Genomic DNA, 10,630 nt, shown 5'->3' with positions numbered 1-10,630 from the left:
TGAGTAAGATTTGCAGAAAGATGTTCTGCCCACTAGGGTAGGCATCCTGCACTGATTCAGAAAGCACGGAAGGGGTTCAGAAGGCAGGTAGGTAAAAAGATGGATGCTGGTTTGAGTGACACATCCAGGGGTGATCAGAAGTCATAGAATTTACATCAGTGCAAATGATCAATGAACAGAAGGAAAATGTGTATGGAGTTTGTGATTATCATGAGAAAAATCTACACTTGGCTTTGTCTTCTATAAAATCACCATTACACTAGCCAGGCTGTGATATCTATCAGTTGAGGGATTAATAATGCAGCCCAAGCTGCTGTATCCCACTCCAGCCCTGCCGCCTGCCAGTTCTTAGTACTGGTCCAGGGTTGAACTCAGCCTCTCTGTTAGCATTTGTCAAATGGGATAACAGTGGCCCCTTTGTTGTGGGTTACTGTGACACAGTAAATGGCACAAAATAAAATTGCTAATGGGATTCCCATCAGATGTGTCCAACTTTCTAACAAGGCTCAAGAACTGTGCAATGGACTTACAAAAAAATCATGAGAGTCAGATGTGGTGGCACATGCCTTTAATCCCAGCATTCAGGAGGCAGAGACGGGTAGATCTCTGTGAGATCAAGGCCAGCCTAGTCTACATGGAGAGTTCCAGTCCAGCTGGGGCTACAGGGAGACCCTTTCTCAAAAAGATGGAAAAAAAACTTGGGCACACACACACAAAAAAATCTGATAATGCCTTACGTTTATAATTTTGTGCTGAACTGCACTTGTAGCTATTTTCTGAACATGTGGCCCATGGGCTGTGGGTTATATAATAAGCAAAGAAGCAATTCTGCTTTTAAAATTGGCACTTGAGCTAATGCCTCATTTAAAGTAGTCAACACAGAACCAATGAACAAATCGCAGTTGTTTAAAATACTTGGTTGCACTTTTGGTGTGATATTCATTGAACTAGTGATTCCTCTTGCCTCAGCCTACCAAGAGGTACCATTTTGCTTGACCTCGTGTTCCTGTTTAAACAATGACCTCCAGGGTGAAATACTGTGAAAGTGTTCAGTGGGTATCAAGTGCTATCTAATGCTATTTCCCCCTCATTTCCTACTGGTCCCTATAATGCTGTGATAAGGGATGAAAGTACAAAAGTGAAAATCTGCATCAATGACTCAGCAGAGCTCAGACCACTTATCTCTTGAAAAGATTCCTACAGATCTCCGAATTTATCCTCGTGCCTCTTGAGCACCATTGGAGTGCCATCATCCATTCAAAAGTAGACCAACCCCACACTGCCCAGAAACCAGGCTTCCTCTCTGGGCCAAGAGGCATGGGACTACTTAGACCTTGGCTGTGTTCATTAACCCATTGCCAATGCCTGATATATTAACTTCTCTGTTCTTTTATGTTTATTTTAATTATTTTGTGATTTTTATTCAATACGCCTTAACAGTATATTTCCTTCATTTTTTGTATTTCTCCATTTAGGTTCTTTTTTGAAGGGGTGGTACCTTTTTTTTAAAAAAAGAAGTCTGGTTGTAAGTCATAAATAAACTCTAAGAATTCTAACCAGAGAGATTTTAACTCAAAGCAGGCCTTGGTCTGGCTCCATGTAGATACACAGGCCTGCCGGTACCATGAGGGATGAAGAAGGGCTGATGCTTACAAGGCAGGCAAAGACAAAGACAGCCAGAGAAGGGAATCAATCATTGGAGGTCACAGAAAGATTCTTGAGGTTTGTTTTTGGTGAAATTCTATTAACTTCATTAACAAGTTTATTGTTTTTTCAAATGACTTGCTTCCATTTAAAATGTGTGTATGTGTGTGTGTGTGTGTGTGGTGTGCTGATAATCTAATCCAAAGCCTTGTGTGTGCCAGGCAGCACGTAGTCAAGACTCTACCAGGAACCTTCAACTCCAGCCCCCACCTCTGTCTTAAAGAAGGCAAAATTACATACAGCTAACGTACTCTAACATGGATGAATCTTGAGCATATGATGTTAAATGAAATTATACGTGTCACAAAGGACAAGTACTGTAGGATTCCATTTATAGGAGGTCCCTAGAGAAGTCAACCACAGAGACAAAAAGTAGGGTGGTGCATGCCAGGGGCTCGGGGGAGGGGAGGGATAAGAGAGCTTAGGTATTTAATGGCTGCAGTTTCTGTTTGGAATGACAAAAAAGTTGCAGGCACAAATTGTGAAGATACTTACACAGCTTTGCAAATGTACGGAAGGCTCTCAGATAGTACAGTTAAAAATTGTTAAGTCAGTCTCTCCATCAACACAATGCCTTGCGTCCTTAATTGTGACAAGTCACCCATATCCTGATGACAACTTTTCTCCCACTCCAGCCACTGCTGTTTTCCTTCCAGCCGTACCACATTTCAGGGAAGGGCCTTTTCTAATTTCTTCCCCTCTCGGTTTCATTAAGAGTACGCCCACTCAGCCTACCCACAGTGTTGGAGCCATGGCTGCTTCCCTTATTCTTTTTTCAGTTCTGTTAGGAAAGTTCACATCAATGTGCACACGTAATCAGTTATGCATGGCAACACCTAATGAGATTTGGGGGCTGAGACAGTCAAGGGTTTTGCTGTTGTAAGGATGTGTGTGCGAGGTGTTAATAGGCCAGAACCTGCCTGCTGAGGAATTAACACACTGTGGGATTAAAAGAAAAGTTAGTAAGGAAAACCGGCCTCTCTTTTCCAAACATGGGAACTCTTTCAGAAGGGAACGCTTATTGAATTTGTCTCTCCTTAAATGAATTCTGCTCTGTGGCCTCGTTGCTTTTAGTCTTCAAACCATTATGACCCACATCTGTGTTGCTCTGGGTCGGCTATTCTGAAGCCAGCTGTTGCTGGGCCTTTTAGTTAGGCTGAAATTAGGAACAGACTTGGGGGTTGTCTACCTGCTGTGAGGTCCTGTTGGAGTCACTGAAAACTGCAAATAGTGAGAAAATATAGCTGCCCAGGCGGGAACAGTTAGGATAATTTCCACAGCACCCTGGGACCTCAATTGGGAATTGGTGCCAACTCTGTGATTTGACATTGTTATTTTGTTAATGCTACCTGTTGTTGTAAACCAAATATATGCACAGCAAAAATTAGTAAAAGAAGAGGTCCTGTTGGAGTCACTGAAAACTGCAAATAGTGAGAAAATATAGCTGCCCAGGCGGGAACAGTTAGGATAATTTCCACAGCACCCTGGGACCTCAATTGGGAATTGGTGCCAACTCTGTGATTTGACATTGTTATTTTGTTAATGCTACCTGTTGTTGTAAACCAAATATATGCACAGCAAAAATTAGTAAAAGAAAATTTGTGTCACAATAAGAACAGTGTATGGGCCAGTGTGCAGATTTTCGCCTTCCCTCCCTCCCTCCCTCCCTCCCTCCCTCCCTCCTTTCCTTTCTCTACTCCTGTGAGAAAGGAACGATAAAATGCTGATTCTGTGAGAAAATTCTTAAGATTTCTGCCACAGGGGAAAATAAGTAAAGGGCTCTGGTTATCACACACACAGGTATAATTTGCACAGATCCTCAGGCTTGGATATGGTAGACGGGTGAACAAATTTTCCCAAGTATTTCAAAGAACAAGAAGGTCTCAACCTTGACTGAATCATGGTTAGTTTGACTCTAAATTATCCAGTATGCAAGTGTCTACATAAGGGAAGTTTTCTCAATGAGAAGTATCTTAGTGTAAATATGGGTACAGTTCCCATTAGAGAGGTGTGTATGTGTATAAGAAATGCACACTGTTTATTTTCTTCTAGTCATCTCCTTAAACAGAATGAAAATTGAAGAGACAGAAATGAAACAGATTCTAAACCAAGGTTAAAAACATTCTGTACCTTAACTTCAAGCAGATTGAAGCCATTTCAGAAGACTGTCTTTAGGACAGAATCACAATTTTGCTGTCCTCCAAGGGGTATAGTGTGTTAAATTTGTATTAACACACCCAAGCTAAGGACTATTCTTTCCTCTATAGTCTTAACACAGAGAATTCTGAATTCTTTAAGCTCCATGAAAGAGGAAGTTTTGAAGAATGAGCTGCAGCAAACATCAAATTTCTAGTTCTACGTGAAATGTTTCTTACTTCAAACAGTAGATCCCTGTTTCTTACCTGGAACACACAGGAACACTCACAGGCAACTTAAAGTTATACTGCATCCCTTCGGAAATCTGTTGGCTCATAGAGCAAACGACTACCCTTGACTTGGGTAAATACTCCCAAGTATTCTCCTTTCTGAGATATAATTCACACAATCCAAATAAAGTCACAGAGATAGGATTAATATTTACTAACAAGGAGTGCCTCTCCTGGTGCCTCCACTGATCTTGCATTCTGAGCCTGCCTGCCTAATAAATCCTGGTGGTTTGCTGTGGATTTCATGCTCTGCTATACAAAGTTTCACTTCAGGCTTTCAAACAGGCAAGGCCTTTTCTGGGGGGAGGGGAGGGGTTCTTTTTGTTTGCTTTTTACCCTTAGCTCTTCTTTACTGGAACCCCTCAAGAACTTCTCTTATCTAAACAGCCCCAAATGGCTGAACTCGACTTCCTCATCAAATTTCTGAAAGGAGCAGAATTCCAAATGCTGAACAAATCATTCAATAGACAGCAGTAGAGGAAAGTGCTTTCTTCCCCTCCTGTTTCATAAGCCAGAAGGATCAACCCATTTAAAGTTATAAATATCCAAATACAACCATTAACACTGCCTGCTTTGCTCTGCCTGCATATTCTCTTTTACCCAAACCTTCAAGACTAGGAGATCCACCCCAAGGGAGTCCAAGGGGTTTGTATTGTGTATAGAAAATGTCCTTAATCTTGAATGGCTTTAGATATCTGAAGATATAAAAAAACCTGAAAATTTGACAGTGCTAAATATGGTTGTAAGAGTAGGAAGAGACCCCCTCAGGAATTCATTTTAAAAATCAAGTTTGTGCGTGTAGAACAATTACCACTGGTGTGTTGACAGATAAACAAGGACAGCAACTTTGGTTACAACCACTGTAAACACATTTTAACTTAGCAACAAACTAGCTGGCCTTCAGGCTGCCATTTCTAGGTTTGCCACATGGGCACTAGCATCTGTCTCTTATCCATCTATCAAATTACACTCTCGGATTTCGAATGCATTGTCCAGAAATGTGCAAGAAAGGAAATCATTTGAAAGCACAATATTATTGTAGACAGAGGAAGCCCTGAGTAAAATCACATGTGAACCGCCAAAGGAAGAGCACGAAGCAGGCTGGAGAGAAGAGGCAAGTCATGAAAATCTTGTAATTTTATGTAGGGGAGTTGGAAGTTTGCTTCTTAAAAAAACTTAAACTGTTTTTCTGCTCTAATTTGTCAATTTTTCAACACATGGAAATTATTAGTGCAACCCCATAGTCCGAAATTAGAGCAGAGGGGACAGAGGCATGCCCTGGATGTACCATGGACGAGTATCCATTTAAAAAATACTACCAAAGCCAGTTGAAATTTGTGTTTTGCATATTTTAATCTATGTTGGAGAGTATGTGTACATATATCTAATGCCTACATATGCTATTTAAATCCATGTCATCATTTTAGTTGGATGATACCTTTATTGTGAATTTTCACTGGGTATTATAATGAATTGTGGGCACTTCAGTAGTTTTCTGTGAATCAGACTTAAATGTGATTGTTCAGGACTACATCCCACTTAGGCATTCAGGCTGAAACCAGCAACAATTGGCCATGACCTTTAACATGCCTGCTTTCCAAATTAATGCCGACCATTAATCACACGGAGCTTACATTTTATGATTCGCGGGTCGTTCCTCGCTGGCCTCCTCCCTCTGCGCCCCCTCCTCGGCGGAAACACACGCATGCACATGGAAACATCTCACAATCAGGCCCCCACCCGGTTGCCAGCTCTGCCAGGGCATCAGCAACGCCCTTTGCAGTTCGTCCGCACGGAAGGAGTTTCTATTGCCAAACTAGAGACCAAGGAGTGCCCCTGGCTGCACAAGCAGCGATGGCTAGGCGCTGAGAAATGCCACCGCGAAAGGTAACCGCCCGGTTCTCGGCGCCGATTGTTAAGCAAAGCCAAATCGGCCGTCTGCGCCCGAATGCATCTCCACTGCGGAGTTATCACGCGCAGCAGCCGAACTATATGGCCTAGAGCCTGGTGGGAGAAGATAGTCCCCTCCGCAGGCCACAGCTCTCCTGGCCTACGTCACCACGGATCGCGGGGCGCGCTCTCCGGCCCCTCCTCCTCCCTCCCTCCTCCTTCTGCTCTGGTTCCCCTCCCCCCCCTCCAGCCTCCCGCAGCCCCTCCCTGCCAAGTACCAAGAAAGGTTTGGGGAGTCAAATCAAGATTTTTATTCCCAGACTCAGTGTATTGGCACTAACTACGACCCACGGAGTGTAGTGGGGGTAAACAAAATGAAGTTTTCAGAACAAAACCAAAACGAGTTGAACTTTGAAGACACAAGTAAACAGCCACAGTGACAATCGAGGCGAAGCTCCACTCGGGCCTGGAATCTTCCAAGCCTTCCCGAGGACCCCGTGCTCTGTTTTCTGAGCTCCACATCTGAACTCCCAGAATCGCTCCCACGGAAGTTCAGGGGCCACATGCGCATCTGGGACCGCGGGCAGGGAGGGCACCGTGAAGCCTGGGCTGGATGGTCAGCGTCCAGGTTCCTGAGTCGGCTGGACCTGCATCCCAGGCACGTCTTCACGTATTAGATGCGTGTGTATGTCTGTGTGTGTGTCTGTGTCTGTGTGTGTGCGCGCCCGCGCGCGTAAACTGCCTCCAGGAACTGTAGCTGCGGCAACCTGAGACCTGGAGCCGAGCGGCGACCACTAGCCTCCGACGTCGTGATTCAGTGCTATTAGGGGAGGAATTATCTGGGTCTGAGTCATCGTAAGCCTCCAGACTTTCTCCGCAGTGTGGCAGAACTTTGTGCTGATGAGACAATAGTGGAGCGTGTGCGTTTCCTACAGGGCAGACCATTCCTGGGCTGGGGGAAGCCTCGGGCCTGCTCAGGGCGGTGGGTGCCGGGTCTCCCTCTTTGCACCGCACTGTCCCCGGGAGCTGGGCTGGCGCCTGGGCCCCCGCGGAGCGGACGCGTCGGGGAGCGCGCGAGTGGCGCGCAGAGGGGGGCCGGGCGCGTGGCGGGTCCCGCGCGCCCTCGCGCGTCCCCCGCTCCCGGGCGCAGCTGGCGCGGTCGGTCTAGGGCAGCTCTCGACTCCGCGCAGCGCCGCGGGCGCTAGGCTTCACCTTCAGATGCGCGGGGCGTGCGCGTCCTCCTCTCCAGGTCTGCAGTTTTCACGCCAAGGTAGGGGCCGTGGGGCGGGGGCGCAGCGGGGCCAGCCGGAGGGCGGATGGGCCGGTGGGAAAGCGAGGGCTGGAGCTCGCGACGTGCCCGGGACCCTGCAGTGCCCGGTGGGGTGAGGGCGTGATAGGGAGGGGGCGCGTTCTGGAGGAGTTCCCGGGTGTGGGGAGGGCGACTTGGCTTTCCCCGTTGGTAGTTGTTTGGCCCTACAATTCCCGGAGAGGGGAATAGGCAACTTCGGGCGGCGGGGCGAGTGCCCGGGAGGTGGCTTTTACCGCAGTGGAGGGGCGGGGTGGGGGCCTGGGTGGGAGCGCGGAAGAGGCTCTGGCTTTGTACACTTCGTCAAAGGCGACGCGGGAGGAGGGGAGCTCGGATGCGCTCCCATCCATTAGGAGACAAAGAGCAAATTGCCTTACTTTAAAGTAAAACGCTCCAGCTAATGAAGGTGGGTGATGGGCGGCGGGGCCGGAGGAGCCGCTTCAATTATTAAGGGTTTGGCGGAGGGGATCGATGCCTGTGGGGACGGAGCGCCGCTGCCTAGGGGACGTGTTTGCGTGTGTGTGTGTGTGTGTGTGTGTGTGTGTGTGTGTGTTGTTCTCACTGCCCGCTCCCAGGGCTCCTGCCCATCAGCTGGGAGATTTGAGTGACCCCAAGATTAAAGAAGTGGTAGCTCTGGGAAGGGAAGTTCGTGTTGGGGTGGGGGCGGGGGCGAGGTTCTGGAAGTGACTCGGAGAGGGGTGGGAAGGTCTGTGGGGTACTTTACTGGGGTATAGCAGGGTGGGGGCGGGGGACTTATTGATAGTGATATATGTATGTGTGTATACACATATTACACCCGGGTGTGTAAAAGAGAAGAACGCAGTGGAGTGTGTGCTGCGGGGGTGGGGTGGGGGTTGGACCGGCGCCTTCTCTGCCATTTACAGGGAGAATATACCGAATAGTTAGGATCAGTATTTTGATTAAACCGCCTCGTTAAGTTTAAAGAAACTTTGTCTGAATAAGTTTGTCAAAAGCCAACCCAGTGGGGTCCTTAAACCAGCGGTTCATTGAGGAAGGCCGGTGTGTGGTGACTATCAGGCTTTGTGAGTCTGAAAGCCAGTGGATCTCTGCAATTAGGACTCCAGAGAGCCAGCCTTTTACCCGAAAAATGTGGGTCTGTAAGTCAGCCACATCCATCACCAGCATTAACAAGCTCTCTGCAGCCTACCAGATCTGCCCCGACCTTCGGGGCTGTGTGTGCAGCTAACCCATTCCCTGGCTTGCAGATAAAGAGGCACTTGGTCTCCGGGTGAGCACAGATCAACTTGCTCGGCCCCTCTTTTTAAATATATTCATTCGGTGCTTTATTTAATCCAGATGCACAAAAAAGCCATTTACTGCTTTATTGTTGGTTTACATTTTTTGAAAAGGCGACTGGTTTGTAACCTGTGGAATTTGAAATGCAAATAAAAGCCCGTGGGAGTTGAGGCAGAACAAATCGGCACTTATAAAGTGAAAAAGATTTAATGTCTTTGAAATCATTGCGGAGGAAAAAAACTGGAGTGGGTGTGTTTTTTTTTTTTTTTCCCTCCCAGGGAGTGAATTGTGACGTCAGGTCTTTTTGGAAAAGATGTTATTTTTAAGGTCTTGAAACCCGGGTATGTGAAGTGCTTACAGGAAAAACAGATTACAAGATTAACATCTGTTAACATGATCGTTTATCTCCAGCCAAAAATAGGTCAGTTCTTTCTTAAGGAAACATCCTTGCTTCAGCATGCTTAAATAATAAAATAACCACTTAAAAAATTAGGGACGAGCGTTTGTTCTAATCTGATCCGTGAACAACATTTTTTAATTACGAAATCACCTAAAGGTCAAAGTCCCTTTTGGGGTGTTGAGAACAACTCTACCCGCCCTATTGGCCCCCTCTCTTTTACTTTGGGCTCCCCCCTCCGACTGCCGATTTCCCTTTTCGTCCATTGTAGAACAACGGGATAGATTTAAATGGTGTCCTCTGACGCCCCCCTCGTTAGGAAGGTAAACTCTCACCACATCGATGGCTAACTTTCAGACTGTTGTTTTACCATTAAATGGAATGGCAGGGAGAAGAGAAAAAAAGAAACTGCTTCGCAAAGTCTTCCTGCCCCCTTTCTGTGAGTGACAGCTCTGCCAGCCAATCCGCAGCGGCTTTCTCGATCCCGGAGGTAATTTGATGTGTGTGTGTGTGTGTGTGTGTGTGTGTGTGTGTGTGTTTGTGCGCGCGCGCGTGCATGCGCCCATGCGCCCATGTGTCGGCACAGTCTGGCCAGCCGCGCGCATCCGCAGGCTCCCGCATTTGCACAGATGTGTGCTGTAGACGTGGACACGCTTTTATCCAAGTCTGTCCAGCTAGATGCGCACGCAGCAGTCCAAGAAGAGACCCTGCCCCCTCCCAACGTCCTCCCGATAAGACAGGGCATTAGAGGCATTTTCAGATTCAAGTCGAAACGTGCACCATGGGAAGGAAAAAGGAACGATATGATTACAGTTCTCAGCCAAGGGGACTCGTGAGCAGCTCCATCCCCTGGGTCCTGTGGGATCTTGATGCAGCCACTGGCCGATAGTCTAACGTAAGGAGAAGGCGGATTTTTAAAACGGATGTTAACTCCGTAGAAAGTGAAGGGCACCGTGTGTCTTCCAACTTCCAGTTTTATTTTCTCACTGGGATTGATACTTATCCATGGCAAATTCTAGAATGCGAACTGCTGGTGGTCAAAGTTCTGCTATCCACCTGGCCGTGTTTGCCCGGCAGGGCTGAGTGCGTCTCGGACCACCCCGGGCTTCCTATTGAATCTGAGCCACTCTTCTTAGGAACATCAGCTGTGATGTGTGGCTAGTGCGGCACGAGCTTCAGGATATGTACCGGCCAGACCTAGAGGGTCTAGCTTGTGTTTGTGAGCCGCTGGGGGGTGGTGATGATGCAATCTTGGGTTAAAGACCCGCATGCGCCCTCCCTTTCCAGAGACCCCTGAAAAGCACAGCGTCCACACCCAGGTGTGCGGGGCCAGGATGCTCTGAGGTCACCTCGAGGGTTCCTCCACACCCTGGCTCCGGAGACTTCCAAGTCGGTTACTAGGTGGTGTCATTCCGCGCCTTTCCTCCTACCGGTCTCTTTCCGACTCCAACCCCAGTGCCACCGATTCAGTCCCCTCTCCAATCAGCTAGCCCGAGGCTTGAGGCATGGGTATGTCGTTGCATTAAAGCATTCGTATTTCTGCGTGTCCCGGCGCCGCTTGGGAGGTGCACGGGGCTGGGTGGCTGGTGGGGGTAGGGAAGGGCGCGCGGGGGCGGGGCACTACCTGCCCGCCCCGGGGGCGGAGCGGAG

General features: G+C 47.8%; 1 protein-coding gene across 5 annotated transcripts in view; it reads left to right on the top strand.

Annotated features, from left to right (window-relative positions):
* Positions 1-6,698: 6,698 nt before the first annotated feature.
* Positions 6,699-10,630, top strand: part of Znf516 (zinc finger protein 516) — a 116,769-nt gene continuing 112,837 nt past the window's right edge. The window contains exons 1-2 of one of the 5 annotated variants that reach the window (XM_029554814.1): positions 7,647-7,732; positions 9,369-9,470. The gene's annotated coding sequence lies outside the window, so the exon portion shown is untranslated. Of the gene's footprint in view, positions 7,291-7,617; positions 7,733-9,275; positions 9,471-10,630 lie in introns of those variants that run through there. The other 4 variants (XM_017802617.2, XM_017802614.2, XM_017802616.2 and 1 more) reach the window with 4 other exon arrangements.

Source organism: Nannospalax galili, unplaced genomic scaffold (genome assembly GCF_000622305.1).
Source record: "Nannospalax galili isolate Female #2095 unplaced genomic scaffold, S.galili_v1.0 scaffold243, whole genome shotgun sequence".
NCBI lineage: Eukaryota > Metazoa > Chordata > Mammalia > Rodentia > Spalacidae > Nannospalax > Nannospalax galili.
This window is presented reverse-complemented; position numbering and strand designations above follow the sequence as displayed.